We start from the raw sequence: 17,500 nt of genomic DNA, 5'->3' as shown, positions 1-17,500 counted from the left end.
TTAGTCTCAGAGCCATGGCTTTGGACTTGGCTGCAAAGATCTTTAGTACTGTCCTACAACACTCCTCAGATACAAGGTGCAGACAGCGCTGAGCTTTACTCAGGCAGTGTGGTCCAGTGGAGATGACTGCAAGATCGTCTGCATAGGAGATGATCTTGCACCCCACTGGGAGCTGTATGTTGAGGATGCATGACATCAGGGTGTTGAAAAGGGCTGGACTGAGGACCCCACCCTGAGATGTTCCATTTTCTAGAGGCATGTGCTATGGTAGGTGACCTTGGCATCTGACTTTGGCTGTTCTGTTCCTGAAATAGTCTCCTATCCAAGCCAAGAGCTTTACTCTGATTCGCTTCTGGATCTGGGTTTTCTGAATAACAAGAGGACTTGCTAATTCAAAAGCCTTCTCCAGGTCTAGGAATACTACCACAGAAGTGAGAGTGCTGATTGTGCTTAACAGCGTGGCTATGCTGTGTGCTGTGCTCATACCCATTGTCAACCCATGGAGGTGTTCATGTGGGAGTCCCATTTTCCATTGGAGTCGGTTTAGTTTAGCTTGCCCCTTTATCAACTATCCTCTTATGGTTTACCGACCCCGTGATCACGGGAACTGTACCCCCCTGCTCAACACTTTATAACACATCCGAACCTCTCAACTTTACACTTCCAAATGTTTTCCGCAATAGCCTCATCTCTGACCCTCTTCAGGTAGCTACTGAACTTGGTGGCCATTTTAGCCTAGTCCGTAGCAGCTTTCGCATTTCTCACTTCTCTTTTTAAAAAATCAGACAAATTACGCACTTTCATCTGCTTTTTCTTCTGAAATCTATTATGCATTACAGTTATGCTGCAATACACACAAAGGCCCTGACGGTATACATAACGACACCTTCCAACTACTTCCTTGTCCTTCTATCAATATTCTGTAACATATGGACGACTGGAAACTTTCCTTCCATTGGCGTGAAGTTCTTGTAGTACCTTTCTAAAAACCAAGCAAACCCGGTACCCTTCCTCAAGACTGCCTCATTGCTCATTGCTGTAATTGGATTAGTTTCAGCTGTACCACCAGGAATCCGGTCATCAATATACATAGATGATTCAACTATTTTTGCCTCTGGTTCTTCCATACCTGCTGTCCATCAGCTCCAGTCTGCAGTATCATCAATATCTTCTTGGGCTACCAACCATGGCTTTCGATTCTGTACCTCTAAATCCTTTTCCATACTTTTTTTCACGTTCATATATAGGTTCCCAGCCTCCACTCTTTCTATATGATGCTCCCATCCAATTTCGCCCTTCAGGCAACTTCCTTGATGTCTTTGCAAGATCATATGCTTTCCGTTAAAGAAAAACCCTGCCGTCACCTCAGACTCTTACCGACTTCTTCACATATATCCTGGGGTTCAGGCCGCAAAAGAAATCCTCCATCTCCATATTACCCTAACCCTTGATTACAGCTATTATATATTCTGCCTCTGCCTCCCTTCTCACTCACCTTGACACAATCCACCATTGTCTTTGATTAGCCCTAGGCGCCTCTCCATTTGAGAGCCTACTATCCTCTTCTCATTGTCGTGCCCTTTTTTCTCTAAGAAACTATGCTCGGTTTCACCTATTTCCCCCCCCCCCCCAATCCCTTGCCCGTTGTTGTCGTGGGGGGGCTTAGGAGGCGGAGACTGGGACCCAATGATGGGGAACTCCCCAACCTTGGGACTCAGCCCTCGACTCAACTAATTTTGCATGGTCTTTATTTTCCTTCCCACTTTTCGCTTCTGTCCCTTCACCAAACCCTTCTGCTATCCACCTCCTAAGGTGTGAGAGCCGTGCTGAAAGGATGAAAGGCTGACTTTGTGCCAGTCCTGAACGGCCTGAGGGAGCCATGGGCACGGTATTCCCCTGATTTAGTTATCAAGCCCTTACCCCTCAAGGGGATCCTGAGGGGTGGACCGTTTTTATCCCCAACATAATCCAGGCTTACCATGGCCAGTAATGAAACTTATCCCCACTATTAGGGAATGAGGCTTTCCCCTTTATCAAATAGCCCCAACGATGTAAACCCACCAGATTCCCTGACCCCAGGCTCTCCTTTGACCACGGCTCCGAACACTGCAATAACTACCCCCTCATCAATGCCTACTAGTACAGTAGCCAACAATCATCCCTTAAGGAACATTTCCACTCTCCCAGCAAGCTCAACTTCAACACCTCTACCCCCACAACCTCCAACATCAACCACCCGATCCTCCCTTATTAATCCCTTTACAGCCTTATTGCCCACCCCCCCATAACACTACCTCCCTCAACATACTCATCGTCACGCCCCCGCCCTTCGACTACCCCTATCACTACAACAATATTGAATACCCTCTTCAGCGCAGCCAAATGGGACCGATTTTTCGTGATCCCTCCCACAGCTCCCTACTCTGACAACACCCTTCTCTTTCAACAATGTCTCCAAAACAAGTAGGTAAAGTCTCTTTCCGTAGCCGACCCGACCGCTCCGTCTTGTCACAGTAACATCCGAAAACCAAGCTATAGCATTAACAAACTAACAGACCTATATGGTAAGCCATCCTTGCAGAACCCCATCCAACCCCTCAATACTGCCCCTATACAGTTTCAATCTCCCCAGCAAATTGCCCAATCTATGACAAAGATTGGTCAGATTGTGGAGAAGACTACTTGCCTGTCTCACAGACTATGATGCAACATCAGTACAATGCTACTCCATTCCCCCCAGAGGTCATCGAAAGAAACCCAATAACATAGCCAAAATTACCTTCCATAGACATGACCTTCCCTTTAACGTCTACATAGGAGGAGAATCCCTCCCTGTTCGTCCATACCAACCTCCTCCACGTCAGTGCCAAAATTGTTGGCGTCTAGGACACCCAGCCAAACATTGCCGTTCCACAGCCAGATGCCCACTATGTGCCCAACCTGGCCATACCCGATCTAACTGCTCTGCACAATCACGCACATGTGCCAACTGTGGCGGCCCCCATAATGTATTTTATAGGGGCTGTCCCACCTACAAATTTGAGTCTGAGGTAGCAACTCTCAGATTCAAACTTGGACTCACACTACGTGAAGCCAGACAAGAAGCACGTCGACGTGGTTTCTCTCTTACTCCTTACTCCAGTAATACTGCTCATTCTTCCAATTCTCCTAAACCCACCCACCCTACATCTAACCCCCCCTCTTCTACCTCCTACCTTCCCCGGTCAAACTCTTTTGCCATCCTAAATCCAGACACTCCAATCTACTACAGATATTTCAATCACCACTACAACCCCAACACCTTCCCCTCTCCCTCCTCGCACTACCCGTAACAAACAGAACAAACGTTCCAACCCCTCTTCCCCTACCACACAATCACCTCCACCTTCCTTTGCTCACATGCTTGAGACACCAGTCCTCTCTTCCCCACCTCACAAGAAATCCTTTATCCCCCAAAACTCCCCAACCAACTCCTCAGAAGAAACCATTGAAAATATTCAAGATTACCTAATGAAAACTGACACTCAACCTCCAAATCTTACAACTCCTGCTCCTTCCACACTCCAAGTAACTGCTGATATCCATCCTCCTCCTAACGATATCCCCCATACACCCAATCCTCTTACCCCCTCCCAACACAGCCCATCCCCCCGACCCCAACACAGCCCACATTAACCCTCCACCATCCCCTCTATCCCTTCCACTCCCCCCTGGGTACCCAACGTGAATCCCTTATGTCACAAGTATCCCCTTCCTCAGACCCTCCATCTCCTAATACCCCTCCTAGTAGAACACCAACTCCCACACCTCTCCCATCTCAGACCTCTCAATCCTTTTCCCACCCTCTAGCTGCTTCCCCCTCAAAATCCCCAACACGTACTACAATCTATATCAGTAAAGTATAATTATCCTTCACTGGAATATTCGCGGTTTCCGCTCCCACAGACCTGAACTTCATCATATCCTTTCCTCTTATAATCCATCTATTGTATGCCTTCAAGAAACCTTTCTTACACATCCTCCAATACCAATCCCCAATTATCGTTTTGTCTTCCCCACATTCCCTTATGTCTCATCCATACTTATCAATCAGAAAACACCTTATGTCACACCTCCCTTTCAAACCAATGTCCCTTGCACAGTTATCCGTATCTTCCTTCATCGTTGGATCACAGTGATTTCAGTCTACTTCTCCCCTTCCCACCCCATTGACTTTGTTGCTTTTGAAAATGTAATGTTCCCCTTTCAATCCCATACATCCTATTGTCGTGCCCACGTTTTGAAACAACCCGAACCTCTGCTTTCCCCCATCTATCCTCCCTTCACCGACCTCCCAACCTATCAGACATCCTTACAGAATCCCACACTTTCTGCTTCAACAACCTATTCTCTTTCCTCAAACGCATACATATCCTTCATCTAATCTAACTCCTTACCACACCCGACCCTAACCCTTTCACTCACCAATTCCTTTGCCCAGCTTAGACAACTAATCATTAACTCAACCACCCTTCCCTAACATTAACTATAGTGCTACATGACCTTAGATGTCTAGCACATTTCTCTTGCTTTTAACCATTAACCAACCATTCACCTATTTTCTCTTTTCGAGCTAACTGTCCCTCGATCCCTTCATACCTTTTCTTCCTCTCCTCATTTACCTCCCAACACAAACTATGCTATGCTTTCCCATTCACCCTTTCCTCATCTCTGAGCCTTTTGTCTTTCTGCCATTCTTTTCCTCCCTGGCTAATACCTTCCTCCCTTAATTACTCTTCTATTTTTCCTGATCCAACCAAATCAAACATACCTTCTGTCCTTCTCACACATTTTCTTGCATATATTTCAAATCACTACTCCAGTACTCATGACTATACAGATGGCTTCAAATCTATCTTGAGCACTAGTTTCACTGTAGTCTTTTCTCCTCACTTACAACTTTCACCTTCCTCTTGAATCAAGCATCCTTACAACAGAACTGTGTGCAATCCTCTTAACTTAACAAATCATGTCTTCCATCTCTTCCTCATCCTTCACCATCTCTACTGACTCATGCAACTTACTTAGTATCACTCATACATTCCATACACCCTAGCAACCTTAGAGTCTGTAAGATACAAGACCAGTTGTTCTATTTGTATACACGACAGCGATCAGATAAGCAATGAACAAGCAAATATCCCTGGCACAATCTGCCGCTTTTCACACATATCAGCCACTGACTACTACTCCCACTTCAGAACTTTCCTCTCTGACCTTTGTCAATCCTGGTCAAGTCTGACCACCAATAAACTGCAAACCATAAAACTTTCCATCTCTCGTTGGTCGGCCCCATATGCTGGGAAACTGCTCTTGCTGTTTTACAAATAGGTCATACCCGCCTCATGCATTCGTACCTCGTGTCACACAACCCAACTCTATGCTCCTCATGCAGTGTTCCTCCTTCAATCCCACATATCCTACTATTCTGCCCCTGCTTAGCTGAAGCCTGTACCCTGGCTTTTCCTTACTTGTCCTCTCTTCCCCGACTCCCCAGCCTGTGGAACATCCTCACTGAATCCTCTACCTTTTCAGTGGACAACTTGTTCCTCCTTAGGCTTATAAATACCCTCTGTTTGATCTAATCACCCTTTGTCTTTATTCCTTTCCCCTTCTATTAATCCTTATCCTGTACTATTTACTCCCCTTTTTTTCTTTTTACTCCTTTCACTGCCATACAATTAGACCTGATTCCCAGAGATATTAGGTTAGACAGAATCTAAGCACAGGGTCCCCTGGGAAGTTCAGAAATACAAGTTTGCCCGGGTGGGGGTAGGGCCAAAAATATGTGTCTGACATAGATGACTGAGATACCACTTGAAATCACATCAAATGTCTACTTATCAAATTTCCATCAACACTACATACGACAGACATTTTTTTTTAGGTGGAGAGGGCCTCATAATTAGATGAATGAGGTACCGGTCAAAAATCATGCTAAATGAACATGGGGGCCCCAAATTGGACACTTGCCCTGCCTAGGCTAGCGTAGATTTTGAAGATAGCAACTTTTACATGTTGAAGGACATCCTAGAGAAAAGAAATTGGCCAACTTCAGACACATTAATGCGTGGGTCATCCCTACTAGACCCCCAAATTGGACACATGCCCTACTTAGGCCAACCTAGATATAGGAAGTACCAGCTCCAATCAGTTCTAAATGAAGGAGGGTATATTTAGTAACATAAATTGACCAAATCCAGACATATTATTAAGTAGGTTTGCCATACCCTTAACATAGGGCCCTTGTCATATGATATTCTAGATAAGGGATTTACCACCTGCAATCAGTTTTAAATGAAACAAGACATATAAGATAATTACAGGCACATTATCGAGTGGGCCGGCCCAACCAATCCCCTGAATAGGCATTTTGCACCACCACCACCACCACCTCCTCCCTCCTCCCCTCCTCCTCCTCCTCCTCCTCCTCCTCCTCCTCCTCCTCCTCCTCCTCCTCCTCCTCTTCCTCCACCTCCTCCTCCTCCACCTACACCTCCTCCTCCTCCCTCCTCTCCACCTCCTCCACCTCCTCACCTCCTCCACCTCCACCTCCACCTCCTCCTCTTCCTCCTCCACCTCATCCACCTCAACCTTACACCACCCCCTCTCCTCCCCCTCCTCCTCCTCACCTACACCTCCACCTACACCTCCTCCTCCTCCACCTCCACCTCCTCCACTTCCTCCTCCACCTCTTCCACCTCCACCTCTACCACCACCTCTCCTCCTCCCCCTCCTTGCCCAAGCAAAGGCACAGGAAATAATCCCCGCAAAAGGACATTACACGGAGGCTTTTAGAATCACTGGGCTGAGATGTCACTTGTTGTTCAGTGTACGAAATGGAAGAAAGTCATGGCTATTGTATTTTTCTTCAGGGATGCCTTGAGAGGGAGGCAGTAATGTTGAGTTTTTTGTGGATTTTTATTTTCTTTCTTTATGAAGTCAGGTTTGTGAGTATGGATTGTTTGTTTGTTTCGCTGTTTGTCTGTGTCTTTTCTGTATACCTCTGTTATCTTTCTTCCTCTTCATCATTTCTCTCTTCTTTGACTCCCCCCCCCCCCTCTCTCTCTCTCTCTCTCTCTCTCTCTCTCTCTCTCTCTCTCTCTCTCTCTCTCTCTCTCTCTCGTTATCTCGCTTTTCCCTCTCGGCTCTCTCTCTCGTTATCTATGTCTCTCTCTCTCTCTTTTTCCCTCTCGTCTCTCTCCTTTTCTCTCTCTTCTCCTCCCCTTTCTCTCTGTCTGCCTTACTCTTACGTAAATATATGCATATAAACGTGTACATTAGTATATACAAACATATACACCTGAGTATATATGTACATGCACATAGAAAGAAAAAGAAAGAAAAAAAAAAAAAAAAAAAAAAAAAAAATTATATATATATATATATATATATATATATATATATATATATATATATATATATATATATATATATATATATATACATACAGATACATATATACATATAGATATATCCGTACATACATACACAGGCATATAGGCATACACACACACACACACACACACACACACACACACACACACACACACACACACACACACACACACACACACACACACACACACACACACACACACACACACACACACACACACACACACACCATAATATATATATATATATTATATATATATATATATATATATATATATATATATATATATATATATATGAATGTATATAGCACACATGTATATACATACACACATACCTACACTAAAACATACGAATGTATGTATATACACAGATACATACTACAACTAGACGAAGGAATTAGGAAAAAGATACTAACTGTACTCAAGTCGTGCAAATGGAAGGAATGGAGTATCGCAGAAAATGAAGGAACATGTGACAGAGGTGAAGAGAGGGGATAGGCTAATGACGTATATGGAGAATGTGCAATAAATTATGTAAGTAGATATGCACCAGTTAGGATCAACGGATTAAGAAAAGGAAGTTCTGAGAGAAACTAGAACTGAAATGTGGAGGAAAGTTGTGTTGGGGTATCTCTGAATAGTCATGGAAGAAGAGAATCAGGGAATTCGGAGGATACAGGAAGGCATGGGTTTGGAAATGTAAATGATGGTAAACGAATACCAGATCTGACAATCTCATTTGACCTGGCAATTGCAAATACTTACTTTGCCTTTAAGAGTGAGTGAAAGACGGAGCAAAGAGGCAAGAGTCCAAGAGCAAGATGCTAGAAAGGGCGAATGTAGCTGGAGTCCAAGACTGACGGAAGGAAAATGCAGAGATCTTGAGATGGGTGGCCAGGGAAGTGTCAGGAGAAACATCTGGAAAGCCACACACAACTAGAGAAGAAAGGTGGTGTAGAGAAGACACTAAAGATGCACTAAAGAAGAACAGCAACAAAGAAACTTGTTCTGCTTGGGAGCCAAGTAGAACAGGACGAGGTGGAGTACAGAAGAGCAAAGAAGTTAGCAAAGAAATCAAAGCAGAGGCACGCAGGGACCTGTATGAAGAGCTGGAAACATCTGAGGCAGAGAGCAAACTTACAGGAAAGCAAAGGATAGGAACAAGGTATCAAAGGACATACATCATGTAAGCAGATGAAGGATTCGAATGCGTGGGGCTAACGGATGAGAAAAAAAATACATGAGGGATGGAAGGAGTACCTTGAGGGTCTGTTGAATGAGGAGAACCCCCGAGACCATCATCATGATGGAACACCACATCAGGTCTTGCAGGACCTGTAGCGAGAGCTGAAGTGGTGACATCACTTAAAAGAAGGAAAACCAAGGCGGCTGGACCAGAAGAGATCCCGGTAGAAGGAAGGAGGGGCCTAGGGAGAAGTGGGAGTGGATTTATTGTGGAACTTAAAGTGGAAGATAAAAGAACAAGAATGGACACCAGAGGAGTGAAGAAAGAGTGTGCTGGTGCCAATCTTCAAGGAGAAAGGGGGTGCTCAAGAGTGCGGGAGCTACCCTGGAATGAGGTCGGTGTCACACACATTGAAGATGCGAGGCTGAGACAGGAGGTGGTGTCCAGAGGTCATTTGGGATTCATGCCTCGAAAGGGAAAAGCAAACCCAGTGTTGTATAAGGAGAAGCAAAAAGAACTTCACGTGGTATTTATAGATTTGGAGAAGGCCTGTAAGAGCAAACCGAGACAGGAACTGTGGAGATGTCTGAGAGAGAGAGGGCAGGGTTCCAAAATAGTATAAAAGATTAGTAACAAAATGCATAGGAATGCCAAGACACGGAGAGAAGCAGGTGTAACAGACAGTTTTATGTGGGGCCGCACCAGGGCTCTGCACTGAGCACCTTCCTCTTCAACATTTGGTGAGTTGACAGTGAGGGGCCACCATGGGACATGATGAAAGCCGATGACGAAGTTTTGATGGACGAGTCCAAATAAAAGTATCTGCTACGGGTAGAGCGAGGAAGTAGAGGGACAGGTGTCGGGCAGTGGTGGAGATTGGGGTATATGTTTTTAGAACTGCAAAAGATTTGATTGGAAGAGGCCGGGGTAGAAGTAGGATCTTGAAATGGAGGAGGAATAGATACGGGGTGGGAAGTAGAAACATCCGGGGAAGAAGGGGAAGGGCAGCATGAAAAGCAGCATTGGAATAGGGAGTAAGAAAAAATCTCATCGACGTGATTCCTGTCTGGCCTCACGTGGGGCCAAGTTTGAAACTGAGAGTTGCCACCTCAGACTCAGACTTGTAGGCAGGGCAGCCTTGATACAATTCATTAGGGGGGGGGCGGCACCCAACCGGCACATGTGCATTATTGTGCAGAGCGTCTTGATGTATCATGACCTGGTTGGGCACATGGAGGGTATGGGGTTTGTGGAGCGGCACTGTTTGGCAGGGTGGCGTAGACGCCAACAATTCTGGCACTGCCAGAGTGAAGGTTGATGGTCGGACATGGAGGGACTTTCCGCCAATGTAAACATTAGGGGTAGGATATGTTTTCGGAAGGTAACCTTGGCAATGGGGGGGCTTACGGCGGCCTCTAAGGGAATTATGTAGCATTGTACTGATATTGCATCATAGTCCACGAGGCAGGCGAGTAAGTCTTCTCCGCGACCTGACCAATTCTTGTCGCAGACAGGGCAGTTTGTCGGGGGAGATGGAGACGTTCTGGTACAAGTATTGAGGAAGGGATGAGGCAGGGCAGGAATGGGTTTGCCAGTGAAGTCAATTAGGGTAGATAATGATAGTTTTTTTAGGTATTGCTGGAAGAAGAGAGTTGTCAGAGTACGGGTCTGTAGAGGGGATCACAAAAAAAACGATCCCATTTGGCTGGGTTAAACAGAATTTCAAAAGGGTTCGTATAAGTGGGTTGCAGAAGGACGGGGACGTGTGGAAGAGGGAGTAGTGTTGAAAGAGGTATTACTGCGAGGTAGACAACAAGGCTGCAGAGTGGTAATAAGGGAGGAAGGGGTAGTAGATGAAGAAAGCTGTGGAGGTGGAGGAGATAAAGTGAAGGATGTTGGGAAATGAGGAATGTTTTCTGGAGGTTGAGTAATGACTTGGGTGGATGATTCGGACTGGACTGAGTTGATAGTAGGAGGGCATAGTTGTAGTGTTCTGAGTCTTGGACAGTTATAAGAAAAGCTCAAATCATCTCACTTACCTCATTCCTTAGTATATATAACTCACACCTGATATATGTCTCGCATTATTTATCAACTGTGTTACCTATAAGAAACATCCGTTCGTTATCTAAATGAAAAATGCGTCTAGAAATCTGAAAGGCATGTTAAACATTCATCCGCTTGTCAGCCATTTGCAATGTGGATGGTAACGAAACCACTACGTCATGATGGTATACTATCATAGAATTTTAATTCATGCAAAAATCAAAGAATGCATAGAATTTCTCCTACAAAACCGCTTTTAAATATCCCTGAATAAATGAAACATACTATTTTTTCACTAAATGTCCTAGTAAAGGTCGTCTTCTACGGCGGCAATTACGTTATGAGTGTGTGAGTATATAAAGATAAATAGATAGATAAATATATATAAATAGATAGATAGATAAATATCTATAGATAGATAGAGATAAATATCTAAAGATAGATAGACACACACACACACACACACACCATACATATATATATATAATATATATATAATATATATATATATATATATAAATTATATATCATATATATATACATATATATATACATATATAATATACATATATATATACATATATATATACTATATATATAATATATATATATATATATATATATATATATATATATATATAGTTGTGTGTGTGTGTGTGTGTGTGTGTGTGTGTGTGTGTGTGTGTGTGTGTGTGAAGGTCAGGGAGTCGGAAAATTAAATTAATCTTTGTGCAAGCTCTCTCACTGGCCTGGGCCCCCACCAGTTACCTTCTTATGGATCACCTCTTTGATTCAGGTCTATGGTTAGGGATGAATACAAAAAAAAACATTTCACTATTACAATTTATTGAATAAATATGTACAAAAAAAGACCTTGAGTAAATACGTACAACCACAAAAGAGACAACCTACCTACAGCTACCTAATACCTCCCCCTTAAAATACTTTTGAATAGTGACCTTAAGATTCCGCATCGACATTGAATCATTTGTGAACAGTTTCACACACCATTTTCTATAGGTCGTACACTCACCACAAACACCACATTGCAAAACTGCTCACGCTTTGGCACTGGCACATATATCGGAGCGTAGCTAGTAGTTCACGAGTGTTTGTTGTTCTGTCGTCACTCACGTCGGCGCCGTACTCATCTTCGTACGCACCTGCTTCTACACCTCCGTCCCTGTTAATAAATCTCATGAAATCCCATTTTTTCCATATTCATTATCTAACCACTTCATCTCATTAGACATGATTTCATGACCTCACATGATGTCTCACATGATTCTTACCGAGGATTGCAAGTTGGCTATGTGCGACTCTCTCGGGCGAGTCGGACGACCTCCGTGCCAATCACGTCACACTCGTTAACCCTGGTTAACCCATATTTCACCCACACTGCTATTTTATATTATTTCCAAGTCACTTATTTGTCACTATTGCATGTATTATTATTAACTATCACATTTTACTAGCTTACCAATATTTAGGACCAATCAGGCGTAAGGAACCCTCAGGTGAGTGGCTTGTTCCTGTGGCTAAGCTCAGGCGGGAAATGCTTGCCTTGTTCCTCGCCACGTCTCACCTCGTTCTATAGGTGGCGCCACTTTACATTTTATTTCATTATCTTTTTCAGGTTACTTTTCACTGACCCTTTAGAAATCAATTATATTATTTTCTATTTTCCTATTTTTGTTTTTCATTATTTGGTCACGTTAGAGGTTCACAACCGCCGACCTCTCGGATGAGAGGCCGACACGTTACCACTGTACTAGCTCGGAGGCTATAAGACTAGAGCTACATAGAGGTGTATATATACATGTAGTAGGCGGTCAGGTCACGTCGATAATCAGGTGTGCGACGACCTTGGCTAGTTCATGGCTCCCTGTTGCGGTGTTGTTAGTTGTGTGTATGAACTCCGCTTCAACCATCTTCCTTTGTCGTGGGGCAGACCTTGATTAATAATGGAGGCCTGGGACCACTTGGGGAGATGGCCGTCGGAGTCGACGTGAACAACGAAGGCGCTTCTCTTATCGTGTCGTCGGAGGGCGCTGCGGTGTTGGTCGATTCGTTGTTCGTGGATAAGGATAAGTCCGATATGCGAAGCTTGGCCTCGCCCGGGCTATGCCATGAAGGGAGCCCGGCCTGTGTCGACTAATGCCGACTCGCTCACGTGTGTCAGCTGGTGCTGACTCGGCTGAACCTAGTCCTTACCCGCCGTGGTGCCCAGCCACAGCAGTGACCTCCAGGCGGCAATTGCAACTTCTCGCGCCTGGGCGGGGCGCGAACCGCCGACCCCTCGGATGAGAGGCCGACACGTTACCATTGTACTAGCCCGGAGGCTATTTGTTCGTGGAGGGCACGTCCTGTCTCGCTTATGTAAACCTTATCGCAGCCTACGCAAGGTATGCTATACACCTGGCTGCGAGGTCTGTTGTGGCCTGATTACTGTTCCCTGACGATGACTCCGATCTTCTTGCCAGAGGTGGTAGTTATCTTCATTCGAACGAGTCAAATTCCACGTAGAAGCGGATGAGTGCAACATAATCATCTCTCGGCAGCGGTAGTTCATCCTCGTCCATTCCAGTCAGCGTTCTTTTTGCAGCTTCGATGGCCCCGTTAATCGGTACGTTGGTGAAAAGCGATTTGACGTCGAAGCTAACCAGCTTTTTGCATCTCATCCCGACATTTTGCAGTTTGGCCATCATATCGGTGGTGTATGTATGTATGTATGTATATATATATATATATATATATATATATATATATATATATATATATATATATATATATGTATAATATATTTATATTATGATATATATATATATTTTATATATATATATATATATTTGTGTGTGTGTGTGTCTGTGTGTGTGTGTGTGTGTATGTATATATATGTGTGTGTGTGTGTGTGTGTGTGTGTGTGTGTGTGTGTAAGAGCCGGAATGATGGGCCCTACAAGAGTATGGTAGGTGGCGAGCTTAGGGTATAAGGTAGACAACCAAGACGTCTTGACTCCTTTATTGTAGAGTAATGATGGAGTGCGGCCGTTCCTGGGAGCGAGTGTTGCTCCTTGGCTCCGCGCAGGGAGTCTGCCTGTCATCTCCTACTGTGGTATAAAGATGGGTATAAATCACGTGCTTAACATATGACAATCCTGGGTTACAATATATATATATATGAAAAGAGAAACAGCCACAGTAGAAAAAGAAACTAAACCGTAACGTTTCGAACTCTTCACGAGTTCCTCTTCAGACGAATAAAATCGAAATGGATACAAGGAGATAATTTTGGCAAGTATATATAGTGATAGAGAGACAGGACGAACAAGAGCTGAATCAGGTCTCAGGAGGGTCAAGGTCGTAGAGTCTGGGGAAGGCTTTGCTAACTAACGAGGAGGTAAGATCATCCAGGCCCATTGACCAGCACTCAAGTTGAAATTAGGCATTTTTCTAATTAAAAGAGATTCTAACATTTTTCTTTCGTACGAATTTGGCTGATTTATGAATTAATTTAGCGTTTTCCAGTTAAGCCGGTGACCTTCATCCGTAAATGAACGAAACACGCATTTGATTCTCTAGCAAATCTAACATCACGCTGATGTTCATTAATTCTTTTCTCAAAAGCTCTACCGGTCTCACCTATGTAAAACTTGGGGCAATCTTTACAAGGTATAGTGTAAATACCGGGAGAAGTCTCAAGAGCACCGCTAGCCGCATTGTGTTTACTAAAGTATTACGCAACGTATTCGGATATGTAAAGACAATGTCAATGCCAGCGCCTTTAAACATGTGCCGTTTTTCATCGAGGGACGGGTTATACGGAACAATTAATAGATTACTGGCACTATCCTGTTGAGAATTACGGGAATGAGTATAAAATTTCCATCTCGCAGATGAGTGTGCCTGATTTAAGAAGAAACGGGGATATCCTAATTTCGAAAAAGTTTCAAAAATGACGTCAAGCTCCCGATCAATAAACTCATTGTCACAGATTCTATATGCCCTAAGAAACATGGAAACATGGACGTGATAAGATCCCTATTCCGGTCAATTGCTTTATTGATCTCATTCGTTTGTGCGTCACGAATAATGTCTTTACTTTTGACGGCAAATTCTATAAACAAATCAATGGTTTCACGATGGGAAGACGCTTAAGCCGGTTCTTGCGAATTTATATATGGAGATGTTTGAATCTGAGCTCCTTCCGTCGATTCTCCCCCCCGACACGATTGGTTTCGTTATGTTGATGATGTATTTTCTATGTGGCAAGCGAACCGTTCAGATTTCGATGATTTTCTCAGTAAACTCAACAACCTCGCGCGTACTATCAATTTTAAAGTAGAATGGGAAGATTCAGGGAAATTACCATTTCTCGACATACTGTTATTCAATGTAAATGGCTCCCTTAAATTTTCGGTTTACCGTAAACCCACTCACACCGCTAATTATCTTCATTTTTTCTCGAATCACCCGTTATATGTTAAAAAGTCAGTAGTCTCGTCCATGTTTCTTAGGGCATATAGAATTTGTGACAATGAGTTTTTTGATCGGGAGCTTGACGTCATTTTTGAAACTTTTTCGAAATTAGGATATCCCCGTTTCTTCTTAAATCAGGCACACTCATCTGCGAGATGGAAATTTTATACTCATTCCCGTAATTCTCAACAGGATAGTGCCAGTAATCTATTCATTGTTCCGTATAACCCGTCCCTCGATGAAAAAACGGCACATGTTTAAAGGCGCTGGTATTGACATTGTCTTTACATATCCGAATACGTTGCGTAATACTTTAGTGAAACACAATGCGGCTAGCGGTGCTCTTGAGACTTCTCCCGGTATTTACACTATACCTTGTAAAGATTGCCCCAAGTTTTACATAGGTGAGACCGGTAGAGCTTTTGAGAAAAAAAAATAATGAACATAAGCGTGATGTTAGATTTGCTAGAGAATCAAATGCGTGTTTCGTTCATTTACGGGATGAAGGTCACCGGCTTAACTGGAAAAACGCTAAATTAATTCATAAATCAGCCAATTCGTACGAAAGAAAAATGTTAGAATCTCTTTTAATTAGAAAAATGCCTAATTTCAACTTGAGTGCTGGTCAATGGGGCCTGGATGATCTTACCTCCTCGTTAGTTAGCAAAGCCTTCCCCAGACTCTACGACCTTGACCCTCCTGAGACCTGATTCAGCTCTTGTTCGTCCTGTCTCTCTATCACTATATATACTTGCCAAAATTATCTCCTTGTATCCATTTCGATTTTATTCGTCTGAAGAGGAACTCGTGAAGAGTTCGAAACGTTACGGTTTAGTTTCTTTTTCTACTGTGGCTGTTTCTCTTTTCATCTTTGTGTACACGTTACTGTGTTTGTGTTTGTGGTTATATATATATATATATATATATATATATATATATATATATATATATATATATATATATATATATATATATGTGTGTGTGTGTGTGTGTGTGTGTGTGTGTGTGTGTGTGTGTGTCTGTGTGTGTGTGCGTATATATATATGTCTGTGTGTGTGTATAGATAGCTGTTGGCTGGACACATGGTCCTGTCAACTGTACCCCATGATCCGGCGAAGGGACTTGTTACAAAATGCATGAGACAAGACTCCAAGGCACTGGATAGCGTCCAGGTTTCGTTTCCATACAGCAAAACTGGTAGTATCAAGGCCTTGAAGACACGTAGCTTGGTCCTTCTGCATAGGTACAGACATCTCCAAATGCTCTTGTTGATCAAGTTCATGGCTCCTGCTGCCAGACCAATCCATCTCCCGACTTCTTGGTCTGACAGCTCAGAGATATAGACTATGCTACCAAGACACGCAAAGCTCTCTGTGACTTCAACTCCTCAAGCATGGATCAACTGAACGGGTTCCCCTAATAGGGCCCCCCAAACTCTGAATCTTGGTTTTTGTCCAGGAGACTCTAGACCACAGGCTTCTCCTCACTGTTAAATGCATCAAGAACAGTGATTCCAGAGACTAGGTAAAGATCTGAGACCTTGATATTGCTCAGTGTTGCTCCACACTGACTTTGGATAGTAGCTCTGCCCATTATCCAGTCCATGCAGGTGTTGAAATGTGTTGGTGCAAGGACACAGCCTTGCTTCACCCCTGAATTAACAGGGAAGAAGTTTGACTGGCTCCCATCACACTTTACAGCACTTACAGTACCATTATATAGGTTTGCTATTAGGCCAATATTCAGTGTCGAACTTCCCCTGAGTCTCAGGATCTCCCATAGCAATTCACGATACACCGAGTCAAACGCCTTCTTGAGGTCGATGTAGGCAGCAAGCAAACCCACGACCAAACTCATGACGGTGTTCTACAATTACCCGGAGCACTAGGATACGGTCTATTGTGGACTTGCCAGGGGTGAATCAGACTGCCAGTCTTGTGCTTAGTAGGTGGTCACAGATTTGCTTCAGAGGAACTAGAGTGAAAACCTTATACTGAGCATGTAATACCACGGTAGTTGCTGCAGTCCCAACGATTCCTTTTCCCCTTCCAGAGAGGAATGACCACGCCCCTCAACAGGTCAGGGGAATGGTACCAGACTGCCAAATGGCAGTCAGACTGCATGCACGCCCCATGCCATAGGTTCACCCCCAACCTTTAGCAGTTTAGCAGGGATATCACATATGCCTGCAGCTTCCCACCCTTCGCTAGAAATCGCCATCCTAACTCAGTTAGGGTAGGATGAGTAGGTCTAGCACAAGTATTGTGATACACCTGCATCCAAGCTGACTGTTGGAGGGTCTACCGGTACGCTGCTCAAAATATCAGCCCCAAAATTCAGAGCGGATTTTA

The sequence above is a fragment of the Penaeus monodon genome, chromosome 35 (assembly GCF_015228065.2).
Source record: "Penaeus monodon isolate SGIC_2016 chromosome 35, NSTDA_Pmon_1, whole genome shotgun sequence".
Classification (NCBI taxonomy): Eukaryota; Metazoa; Arthropoda; class Malacostraca; order Decapoda; family Penaeidae; genus Penaeus; species Penaeus monodon.
The sequence above is the reverse complement of the archived record's forward strand: the minus strand, read 5'-3'. Positions refer to the sequence as shown.